Source organism: Lissotriton vulgaris, chromosome 3_1, assembly GCF_964263255.1.
Source record: "Lissotriton vulgaris chromosome 3_1, aLisVul1.2, whole genome shotgun sequence".
Lineage (NCBI taxonomy): Eukaryota > Metazoa > Chordata > Amphibia > Caudata > Salamandridae > Lissotriton > Lissotriton vulgaris.
In genome coordinates this window covers 2,093,540,301-2,093,552,819 of record NC_141689.1, presented here as the reverse complement: position 1 = coordinate 2,093,552,819, position 12,519 = coordinate 2,093,540,301, and positions in this window count along the sequence as shown.

Genomic DNA, 12,519 nt, shown 5'->3' with positions numbered 1-12,519 from the left:
CTGGGACTTCCAGTTGCTATTCTTTATATTTACAGCATGGTCTTGAGATTGGTGTACCTACATGTGATATCTCATCTGTGAGTTGCCTGTCAATTATTGGTCCTCATTGGACAGCTAACAGTTAGTTTTAGTTAACCTACTTTCCACACCTCTTATCGGTGGAGAAAGATGGATTACTCAGAGGATCATTGCCTCTGTGGTGAAGGAATTTGAATTGATCGTCTAATCATAGAGGAGTTATATGAGAGTTGATTAAGTAAGTAGATAACATAAAAATAAGTTTTGTAAGCACGCTTACGTTGCATCAGCAACAACACTGTAGAAGAGTGAACAGCCCAACTCCTATGTAAGGACCTCATTTAGAGATGGCAGATTTCTCCACTCTGAGTGTAGGGCATCCCCATCCACCATTGTTTGGTGGTTCTCTTATATCAGCCAAATTTTAAAGAAGGCGCATATTCTCTATATGGCTCTGTGCTACAAGTGCAGTAAATAACATCAACACTTCAAATAGTTGAAAGGTCGAGATACAGCCCCTCAGTACAGTCCATATGGATTACAAGAAGTGGCAGTTGGGGAATGATATGGTAAGTGTTGTGGATTGAAGTAAGGTTCAGATCAAAGTAGCAGCTCCCTCTGAACATATGCAGCAAATATGTCCTAATTAAATTTTGTATCTTATTTGAAACTGTGTTTTTATCGACTTGGCTATATTTTTTAATTAAACGTGTTAAAAGTGTTGCAATAATTTCTGCGCATTCTGCAATAATGAAATGTGTACAGCAATAGCCCTGTCAGTATCTCTAAACTCAAGAGTAGATCTTCATGATTTTATGCTCACAGCTGCAGAACATCTCAAACTGCTTTAAATGTAAGCGTATTATTTCACTTGGTGTGCTGGAGAACTGGCCAGGTAACAATGTTCTGACATTGTACATTTCAAGATTTGCGCCTGAAGGTCAAGGGGCGGTATATCAAATTTGGTAGAATGGAGGAACAGAACACATCTAGTCTGGTCCATTCAAAGCTGTGTATGTAGGACCGCCTGATCATGGAGAGCCACAAAAGTAGTATTTAGAATTCCTAATATATTAGCTGTCTATTTGTTTATGGGCATTGAATGCCTAGTAGCAAAAAAGGAAGCAACATGCACTTTTTGTCATCGTCGGTTTTCTCAGTTTCAAGAGGATAAAGTGTGCATTCCTCAAAACAGTAAACCAGTGATGGAGTCTAGAAACAGTGATACGAGTTTAGAAATTCCCAATTTAATTTCAATTTGGAAGTGGCTAATGTATTTGTAGAGTACACTCATCTGAGGGAACGTCATCTCACTGATAATGGTGCATTATCTAAGCACAGAGTCACTGGGATTATGCAATACTGCGGCTTGGGCCCTATCTGCTAACCATGGATAATTATGCGATACTACAGTGTTTGCCACATAATCACGGAATCACTGCATTTGCCCCATAAGCCATCACCTGCGGCATAAATTGCAATGTTTACAAGAAAAGCTTCTAGCCAAATGGATCAAAGGTTACCAAACAAAAAGCGCAAGACAAAGTTCTGCACAGAAGAGTATCCTTTGCAAAGGTTCACAGTTCACCTTTCAACTGCTGATTACTGTAGTCAGATATTAGACAGGACTTAAGAGGTCAGCTTTTCAAGAACTAATAAATAGTTACACCATTTTAGATGCTGATGTGTCCCCTATGCCCTGGAAACATAATGCTAGATAATGCCCCAGGGGTTTTATTATGTATAGGTTGCATAACCTGGTCTAAGCCATAGCATACTTTTAAATGAGTGCATCAGGTGCATCCTATTCTGTGGACTCACACCTGCAATAGGACCAGTGCATTAATCGAAGACAACCAGCTGTTTTAATCAACTAGTCCATCTTTTACTTTGTGAGTGATAGCCCGGACTGCTTTACTGTGGAGGTCACAGAGGGCCTCGCTTATGGTCACACTCTGTGCTACTCACTATTACACTTAAAGGTTGTTAGGTGTATCCTTCAACCAAGCCCTGTTTGTTTTAACCTCTGTGTATGGTGCAATTCAGTTTCAGCAGAAAGCTGCAATGAAAAAATTACCTAGTCACTCTTTTAGGCCCCACAAAGTCAATCTGCATGAATCTTTCAATGATCAATATTTGGTGCAAGTAGACATTTTTTGGGAAGTTTACGCATGGACTCATCAAATGAGGTCAAAGTATATAGCAATAAAAAATATATATTTCTGATGGACAAAGCGACTCAACCGTAACTACAAAGTTAAGTTAGTATTTAAAACATGTCTCCAGTCCTAGCTTTAGATTTATCCGTAATTATCAACATCTTTATCCTTTCTTACAAAAGTATTTTGAAAGCAGCAATCTACTGTATAAGAGCTGGTACTACATGCGTCAAATCACATTTCCTTCCTGTCACTTTCAGTCTTTCTTCTCCATCACAACGTTATTTATGTTGCCCACAAATCCATGGTTCTTGCATTTTCCTATGAAATTGCATTTATCCCCATACCTTTTCCAGGTGAGCTAAAATATTTGTCAATGTTACCTTCAAATGAACCTAACCCTTTTGAATTTTCCATCCTGAACGTAGTTTTCTATTACCTTTATCATTTGCAATAGATTTGGGGCTCTATTATATGAAAAGGTCTAAGATAGCGCCGATCGTCATAAGGGATGCATGTATGTGGCAGTATTGGCTAATAATACATCATCTGGTATCTTCATGAAGAGCATCCGAAACTCTTCTCTACCACTTGGCCAATTTTAACTAGCATTCATATGCAGTTTAATTTTAATCTTAAAATGAGTTATGCAATGCACAGGGAGATACAGACACTAAGCCATATTACCATATGTCATTCGACAGTCCTTGAGCTCGTCCTAATTCTGGTGGTATAAGCTCGATGATGACCGATAGTTTTGGTACAGGCCACAGGTGTATGCAGTAGATCACTCTTGGTGCATTTGCACAGGCCTGGGGACATAATGTGGCCACTTCTGCAATTTATCTTGGGACATATAAAATACTTAGGGGTGGGTGAGTATCCTATTGAATCTGGCACTAAGAGTAGACTCAAGCGCCCTATGTGGAAGCCTATGCATAATATAGCATTGGCATGTGATCTATGGTGAAGGAATACTGTACCTAAAAATATGCCAAAAAAATGAATAAAAAGTCTAGAAATATTGGCATTAACTGAGCTAAAAGTAAGCACAGATATGCAATGGATTAAGCCCACTATGATAGCACAATAAACCATCTGGAAACTTTTAAAGTGCTAAAGGGTAGGTTTCTGTTCCTCACAGGTCCCTTCTGACAACCACTTCATCCTCTTTTTTATCAATATATCTTCTTTCACTTAACTCTGGGCGGTGAACTCCGATTCGCTCGCGGAGTTTGCAGAGTTTCCCGCACTCCGCATTACGAGGAGCTCGCAAAGTTCCAAAAAACTCTACTTTGCGCAGCGGAGCGGAGTTTTTTTCCTCGCTCGCGTTCACTAACGTCAAGTTGGTAAGCGCGAGCAAGGAAAATCCGCCTCCAGGCGAGATTTTTCTTCGTTCGCGATCGCCAACATCAAGTTGGCGAAAGTGTACGAGGTGATAGGGTTTGTGGACAGGACAGGAAGATATGGCGCTCAGCGTGTTGGTTTAGAGTGATAGAAATGAGTCAAGTTGTCACGGTGCGACAGGTCAGAGGAACAAACCCAGGAAAAGCCCCTGAGAAGGTAGGAGAGTGGTCCCCTACCGTACGGGTATGTGAAAAGCTCCTATGCACACGTCAAGGTAAGGGGTTGTTATGTAAGAACTGTACAATAATACTAAGACACCTGGATCCGAAAGACCCGACATCGCTGGACTCCGCTACTTCCCTTCAGCTTCCGGCCCCTGGATACACCCGTCCAGAGACTACAGTCTAGGCCCACATGCCAGACAGGGCTCACTGCCCCCCGCTTTTCCTACCTGCCGCAGCCGGCTTTACCCCTGCCGCTACTGCATTTCCCACCCTCTGCATAAGAACACAGCCCTGAGGAGTCTCATCTTCACACGATGTGACGAAACACGTGTCGGCTCAAGTTGTTCTTAATGTACTGATCAAAAACAAACTATAAATCTTTTTACACATTTCGCTGGATTTCGACTATCTCATTTCTTGTTTATTCTAAGTATTATTGTACAGTTCTTACATAAGAACCCCTTACCTTGACATGTGCATAAGAGCTTTTTACATATCAAGTTGGCGAACGCGAGCCTGGAAAATAAACGTCCCCGTGAGATTTCTCAACACGGGGGTCAGGTTTCTCATTGAGAGTGGTTGCGTATGCTTGCGACCGCTCGCATTATAAAACTGCCAGTTCGAGTTGAGAAAGCTGCCGCTCGAGTAAAAATCGACTCGAGCGGCAGAAAGGGTAAGCTTGTGCTGTGCAGGGTGCTGTTCGCAATGATTGCACAGTACGGACAAGCATCCGGCACTATACAATCACCATGAAACTGAATTTTTCTACCGTACTCCGCTGCTCACTGAGCTCCGCGTAGTGCGGCTGAGTTTTTTTTGCACTTCGCGTAGCTTCGCCTAGTGCAATTCCACCCAGGTTTACTTTCATTTCAACATGCTTGTACAGCTTGTTCTTTGTCTTCTTGTTTGTAAAGGCCACAATTGTCTGACAATTATCAAAGTGCTTCTAAGTGATTTTGCATAAGGCAATTTTTTAATGCCATATAGGTGCAAGTGGACAGCCAGGTCAGTGTGACAGTGCCCTGGACAAGATAATGTGCAAGTCATGCACAGAAGAAGAAGCAACTCTGGCAGTCGAGACTCGTTTTGGTCACGTTGAGCACTTATTGACTCAGATGGAGTCACCAGTCAAGGAAATGCGTTAAGGATAGTGCAGGTGGAGATTGGGGTGAGCTGAGGTGGGGCGTTAGCCATGCAGAAGAGGAGATGCAGAGGAACAGGGACTTTTGAAATCTAGAAATTTAGATGCTGGTGCCTAACACCACAGTAAGAACTTTGGAGGCATGTGACCTATATACAGGTTTTGGGTTTACCCCAGCCATGGTATAGGCACCCTAGTTAAACGTGCCTATCTAATTCCCTCCAAGCAATGGCGGCTACTACACTAAGGCGGTGGAGCATCTCCTCACTGCTCATGGAGCAGTGTAAAATAAATAAATGTAATGATAATAACTGAAGTTATTATCATTTTATTTTTAGTATATACATTTTTTGCTCGATCAATAACATGATCATAGACAGCAAATCACATAGTAAACAATATTGTATAAACATTAAGAACAAATTTTAAACAACATTGACCTCACTGGTCGAGTCAGCATTTAAAACAGTATTACAGGTTTTTTTTCACCATAAGACAATGAAGTCAATTAAAAAGCTCATATATTAAAATAATCTATGCCCATTATATCCCTGATGTCCAGCTAGACAGCTATGCCAACGACTTGCCCTGCTTTTTTTCTGTTTGAAAGCTTTATTGAAGTAAATAATCAATATTATGTGAGCCTATTTCACAGTATTAATTTTGCTACCTTCAGTCTCTGCTACCAGGTATAGAGCATATATCTAGATATATCAAAAACAAGCTACCTTGTTGTGTCTGACCTAAATATGCGTAGAGCATCAGAAGGGCGTGAGAAGGAAAGCAGTCGGCAAGCCGGAATAATTCATGATTTTCTAAGTTTGCGTACGTGGAACAGAAGAAAAAGAAATGTTCTATGGTCTCTGGGGTAGAGCGACAGGACGGGCACAAGGGGGATATAGTAACCTTTGCCCAACTATTTTTCATTGCATTCAGTGGGAGAATCCCTGTCCTAAATTGTATGTAAAGTGATTGTGCCTGAGGAGGTTCAATAACATCCATATAAAAATCTAGCCTGAAACAGCTTTTAACATTTAAAAAAGCAGACGTTAAAATGCCACGTGCCCCAACATCAATATGTGCATGTTCCACAAAAGCCTAGCACCTTTTTTTTTAACAGGGGGACTATTTTTTTCCCAATAGATTGTGGATCCTCCCACATTGCACCCAAACCCAATCTAATAAGCCACTCCTTGACCTTACTGAACTAGGGCAGGTGCCCTGTTTGTCTTTGAAGAGTTAATAATTCCTCCACTGCATCATTTACAGGGATCAGGGTGCTACTGGTCCAAAGGCTAACCCAGAACGGTAGTACTCTGAGAACAGCAAAGCGTGTGATGGACTTTAGTCCAAGGTCAAGTGGAGAACCTGACCTTACGGGCCAGGTGGCGCAGGGCACGCCTAAGATCTCCGGGTTCACCTGCTTTGGCAGACAGAGACACGTGACACTCTGTTAGGTGTAGAAAAGCAGATTTATTAGCTGCAACTAAGCACAGTGGTCCTGTAAGTACACCAATGGTAGGTTCTCAGGAGACGGCCACTTCATTCCGTGTCGCATAAACTATTATAGTACACGAGTTTACAATGCCAACTCCCAAAACATACAAAACTAACGAATAGGAATAGTTCGAAAACAAGTTATCGAATGTCTAAAACACACCCTCCTTTCAGACCCTGTGTGCTCTCCTCCCTTCAGGTTAATCAACACTGGTGCCCGTAATGCAATTTGCAGGTGGTAGAACATGTTGAATGCTACAAAGGACAGTCTATGTAACAAGAGAACACACAAAGAGAATAGCGAAGGCCAGTTAAACAAGATAAAGTCAAGAAGAATGGTGGGACCCAAACAGTGGAGTAAGACATGGATTAATCAGTCTAGACATGGATTTAAGAAACTCGGGAGGCCCTGACATCGGTTTCATAAACAAAGGCAGAAGTTATTCTTTAACGGGAAGGACACGTAGCAGCTGCAAAAGCAAAAACATCGCGTTCCCCACGTCCGCCGTGCTGCCTGAGTGATGCAACACAAAATGGCGGTTAAATACAAAATGGCGGCTGGATACGAAGCGAAGTCGAAAACCACGTAACCTCACAAGGCGTAGTGGTAGTGTAGGTGTATTCGTTGGGAGGTTAAGGATAGCCCTTAAAAATCTGTTTCTGAAACCTCTAGCGGTTTTAGGTTCTCCAGCCCCCACAATTCAGCCCCAGAAAGGGCCGCACCTAGGCCTTTGGCTCGATCTATTTCCAAGATTGTGGAAATTGGGGGAAGGCTGAGCTCTTTACCCTCTGCTATTGCACAGTCCACTTGCTGTACAGTCCACTTGCTGTACTGACCAAGCTAGGTTGTCACTAATTCCGACTCCCATGTGACCTGTTCAAAGTAATGGGTACCCAACTTCAAGTTCCGTTCCCCTTGGTGGATTTATAAGGGTTAAAAACCATAAACTTTGTTTTTGAACAGTTAATCTCAAGGCCCGATCTTTGCATGCTTCAGCGAACTTACTTAACACACTCTGAATGCCCATCGTTTTTTTAGAAATGAGCAGTGTATCGTCTGCAAATAGCAAAGAGGGTATATTGCTGCCAGCTAGTCTTGGGGGGTCACCTCCATAATCATATAGTTCGCTTATGAGCCCATTCATGTACAAAGTAAACAGAGATGGAGCAAGCATACACCTCTGGCGTACCCCCTTGGAGACTAATATGTTGTTAGAAAGACTGCCATTAGAGTTCCACCTAACTTTGGCATAATTGCCGTGGTGTAAGTGAACCAGTAGTTGAAGTAGGTCACCTGGGAGACCTAAACCTCTAATAGCGGCCCATAGCTTATACTTTATAAGATCAACAAATACGACATATAAAGGACCCTTCCTAATCTTCACTTCTTTTCAGATAAGCAGCAAAAATCTAAACACTTGGTCTAGGGTACTTGTAGATGCCCTGAAGCCTGCCTGTAAATGTGAGATAATATTGTTTTCCTCCATCCAATTTTGGAGGCGTAATAAAATAGCTTTACCGAACACTTTCTGAGACACATCTATAAGGCTTATTGGCCTATAATTAGAGGAGTCCCCTTTATTAACATATGGGGATAATTTCAGCACCCTTCCAAGATGTCCCCTCCTCGCAAAATGGCATTAAAAACCATTTAGAGCAGTGAGCCCAAATGTTGGGCTCTGCTTTTTACAGGTCTCCCGGGAGTCTAACTAGGCCTGGTGCTTTTCCAGTCTGGAGTAAGTTAATTGCTATAACAATTTCCTGTAGGGAAAACTCATCAGCATAATCCTGTATGGGCGTTAGCATACATTCCTCAACTGCTACGACTGTTGCTTCCTCGGGGGCAGAGACCGTGCCAGTGTAAAGTTTCTGAAAATATTCCTCCCAAACATGCAATGGTATGTAAAAATCATCTTCACTGACCTGCTTAAATGAGCTCTTAGACAGAAGGTGCGAGAAGAACTGGCTATCCTTCTGTTTTGAAGCCTCAGCTAGTGTGCCCCAGTTATCAGCCTCTCAATTTCTTTTGGCCACATCCTGAGCCCTCTTATAAATCCTCCTTCTGATTTTGATGTCATCGTGTGTCCCTTGGTTTACTGCCACTGTTAAGTTGTTCCTAGCTAGTCTACAATCCTGGTTGTACCACAAGGCAGTTTTCCGTTTAGGCATATTGAAATTGCATAATCTGCTAAAGCATGGCTTGATACTATTTGTTAATTGTTGAAAGCTGGCCACAGTGGAACCAACATTTTTATTAGGGTCACTAAGTACCGTAAGGGTCTGAGCCACTTCTTTATAGATCTTAGGAAGTAATTTCCTATCGGCCACAACCTGGAGCCATTTGACTCTCCTGTTGCTATTTGTGGCAACGATTGGGGGTATTACTCGATGATTTTCGCTGTAGAAAACAGGGAGGCCATATTGCTCCAGGAGAAGGGCATTATGATCACTATCCTCACGGTTTTAGACTCTCATATCTTTGACATAAGGCCACAGATTAAGGTCTATCATGATATAATTGATCCTACTTTTAACATTCCCCCTCTTGAACGTACACTTAGCTTCCTCATCTGAGGGTGTCCACCTGTTACATGCATGCACCCAATGGGCTAAGGTTAGACACAATACCTGCTGTCCGACCTTTGTGCATCTTTTAATAGCAGGTGCTCTTACACCTGTACTAATTCTTGTACAAAATCAACTGGCTCATAGGTCGTATTAAAATCGCCAGCTAAGATGAGATAAAACTCTTCCCTACAGGTATCAAGGAAATTGGAGATCGTTGTTTAGATTTCTGAGGGCCTATGATGGCTGCTAAACCTGTTATATATATATATATATATATATATATATATATATATATATATATATATATATTAATTAGTCTAAAATGGATATTCCATTTGGGCCATATCATATCTATGCCTAGGATCTCCTGGGATTCTACCGCAAGTGGCTTGATTTTGCAATCCAATGTTGTCTTAACCCAGATTATTAGTCCACCAGCCGGACGACCAGCTGGGGATGGCCTAGCCTAAATGCCAAATGTAGTAAACCTTAACACATACACCTGCTCTGTTTCTCAAGGTTTCCTGAAACATGCATACATGGCTGTTGTCCAACTTTTGCCCCACTCTGTATCATTAAGTTTGGACTTTATTCCCACAATATTCCAATAAATGATCTGTAATGGCTGGCCAGCACTCATTATTCCCCGGTGCAGGTAACTAGGTAGGACTTTACAAGCCTTTGATCATGAGCATGTACATATGTGGTTGGCTGAATGGATGGAGTGTGGTTCGCTGACTCATTTAGGAAGATATTTTTAGTATTGTCACAGGAGGATGGGGGTTGGGTGCCCTGACGTTAGGGAGGAGGAGGAGTGGTTGCTGCACTCTAAAGTGCGCATGTTGCCTTGGCCAGCCGTCTCGGTCCGGCCAAAACATCATGCACATTTTGAGTGTTCTCCACTCAGGTTGCATTACAGCCTTGGTGGTGAATATGCCCATGCCCCCAGCCCCTGTCTGAGTGCAAAACCATGGCACTCAGACCAATCACAACTCTGCATTGCAGCTCAGGGGAGCCTAGGTGTTGGAAGAGACACAACGTCAAAGAGACGCTGCGAGATTAGGTAAGTGATTTTTTTTTTTCAGCTCGCCCCGTCACCCTTATCTCACTCTGCCACCCTCATACCTTACCAGCCACCACTGCCTCCAAGAGTTCTGATTCCTATGCCACACAAGTTGTAGGCACAATCTTTCTGGTCCTGCATGACCTGCATCTTCGCAGTCTGATTCTGAAGCAGGACCTGTAAATAGCAGGACAGCTGATCCTTTATTTCCCTGAAAGGAGCTCAGTGAGGCAGACTAGGAGGAAAGTGATGCAACTGGCCCATAGTTAACTGGAGACATGAGAGGTTAGCATTAGTGTGGTTTTCTGCTTGGCTGAAAGTGGTGTGGTATGGCATGCTTTATGAGTTTGTCCAGGTCACAGCTGCACAATTCTACTTGTAATCTTTGAAGGCACCCTCTAACAGCCATACTGATAACTGATGTCCTGCAAATCAGTGGTATGTGAGTGTCATGGGTCGAGATCTCTGTTATGTCCTCTTGGCGGGGTAGTGATGATTGTAGTTGTTGCTTGATATTTTGGTCTAATATCAGGTTGTGGTACTCTGAATTTCTGTATTGCCCCTTATTTCTACATCCTCTTCTTCCAACTTTCTCTTCCTCCTATTTTCCCACTGGTATGCCTTTCTTCCTTATTGATCTGTGGGGAAAAGTACATTTTGTACTTTGGTACACTATGTTATAAAAATATTTAGGTGGTGATTTACATTGTTGGTACTCAGTGACAACCTAGTCTCTGTCCTGCTTTTGATTTTGCCACTGATGGAAATTGTTCTGTTTACGTTATGGTTGAACAAAAAATAATTGCCACCAAATATTGTTCGCTTGTAAATTTTTGGATATATTTTCAACCCTGAAGTGCCTGCAAATGTTTGTGTTCAAAGGAGTACATATGTTTTCACTTTGGGGTTGGGGAGGGAGCACTCCAATTTAATCCAGGTATAGAGAAAAGGGTTTGCCCAAAAAGGCAGAAGCCTTCCCCTAGTTGATAAATCCGAGTTCAAACGTATTTTATTAAATTCCCCACCAGGTGCAAAGTCTGCAGCCCCAATTCACGAACCAGTTTGCAACTAACAGGTGTAAAAGAATTTATTAATGGTGACAATTCATTTCTGCAATTCACATAAGACGAATTTGTGCCTGTAAATTGATTTTCTCACAGGTAATATTATAAAAGTATGGTGTAGTATTTTGCTGGATTTACTCTATTCCTAAAAGGAGGGATTTGTCCTGGATGGGAATCCTTTGGGAAGTTATCTACACCATCAAATCTATGAGTTTGTGAGAGTTCATAAATGTGCTTAGCCCATTCCCACGCGCTTAGAGATGTATTCCTGTCAACATGAAGAAAAAAATCCCTTTCTGTGTTAGAAATGGCCACGGATACCACCCAAATTGGTGGCAATGCAGATCAAGTGGTACCTCTACAGTGATACATTTGTCTCTATGGATAAAAAGTAAATACAATTAATATATAAAAGTGAAATTACTATTTAAATTCTTGTCCCAAATGTTCAAGTTTCGTGGGTACACTCCCACCTTATCAGTTTCTTTTAATTCTGAATTGGTCAGAAACAGGAGTATAAATTATGCGAAATTTCATGTTTCCAAGCGAGCAGGTGGAATACATGCCGGAAAAAGGCCAAGTGTTCGGGAAAAATATGCAGATATTAATGCACCATTGTTACCGGGGCACTTGCAATGTGGGCCCAAGTGGGAAGTTTGAATGTGCAATGTATGTAGATTTGCGTGTGTGTGTGCATGTCTCTTGACAACATGAATACTGGGAATCTTGCACAACCACTGCAATACGATGAATACTTGAAAACCGACCTTGTACACTGCGGTTTGTGGTTTCAAAGTTATTTAATCCTGTCTTGCAAATAGGGAAGGGATCAACCACAAAAAAACAGACTTTCTCCGATTAACCTTCGAGAGAATTGTGTGTTTACACTTTTTGTACCTGTCCTTTTGACCTCTGCTTTCTAAAGACAGGTACTTTTGGCTGCTTCAGCGAAAGACGTTTTTAATTTTGTGAACACAAGATATTTTATGATGACTAGACGTATGCACAGTGCAGAAATTGTAAATTATGTTTTTATCTGCTTTACAATTCACATTCATTCATTAGTTTATCAGTTGGAACAGTAAAAATGCAGCCTATAATGTTTTCCATTCGCCCAAGTAGGTGACAGTAGCGTTTCAGTGATATTTCAAGGTGTTGTTAATTTGCTAGCAAGATGATTGTTTGTATATATGGTAATGTATTTTTTTTTAAATAATACATCTGAATCTGTAACCCTCTGTACAAAAGTCTAGCTCTAATTTCTTTATAATAAGCTCCATGTGATGCACCATGTCTCCTAGTTTAAAGAAATGACTGGGCGTTCAACTATAGTAACTTATTACAGTTGAGTTTTGACTTGCAATACCTGCTGCCAGAAGCCGGGGGGAAATGCAGGTCAGGTCACATAGCAGAATTAAAGCAGCTGTTTAAAGAACAA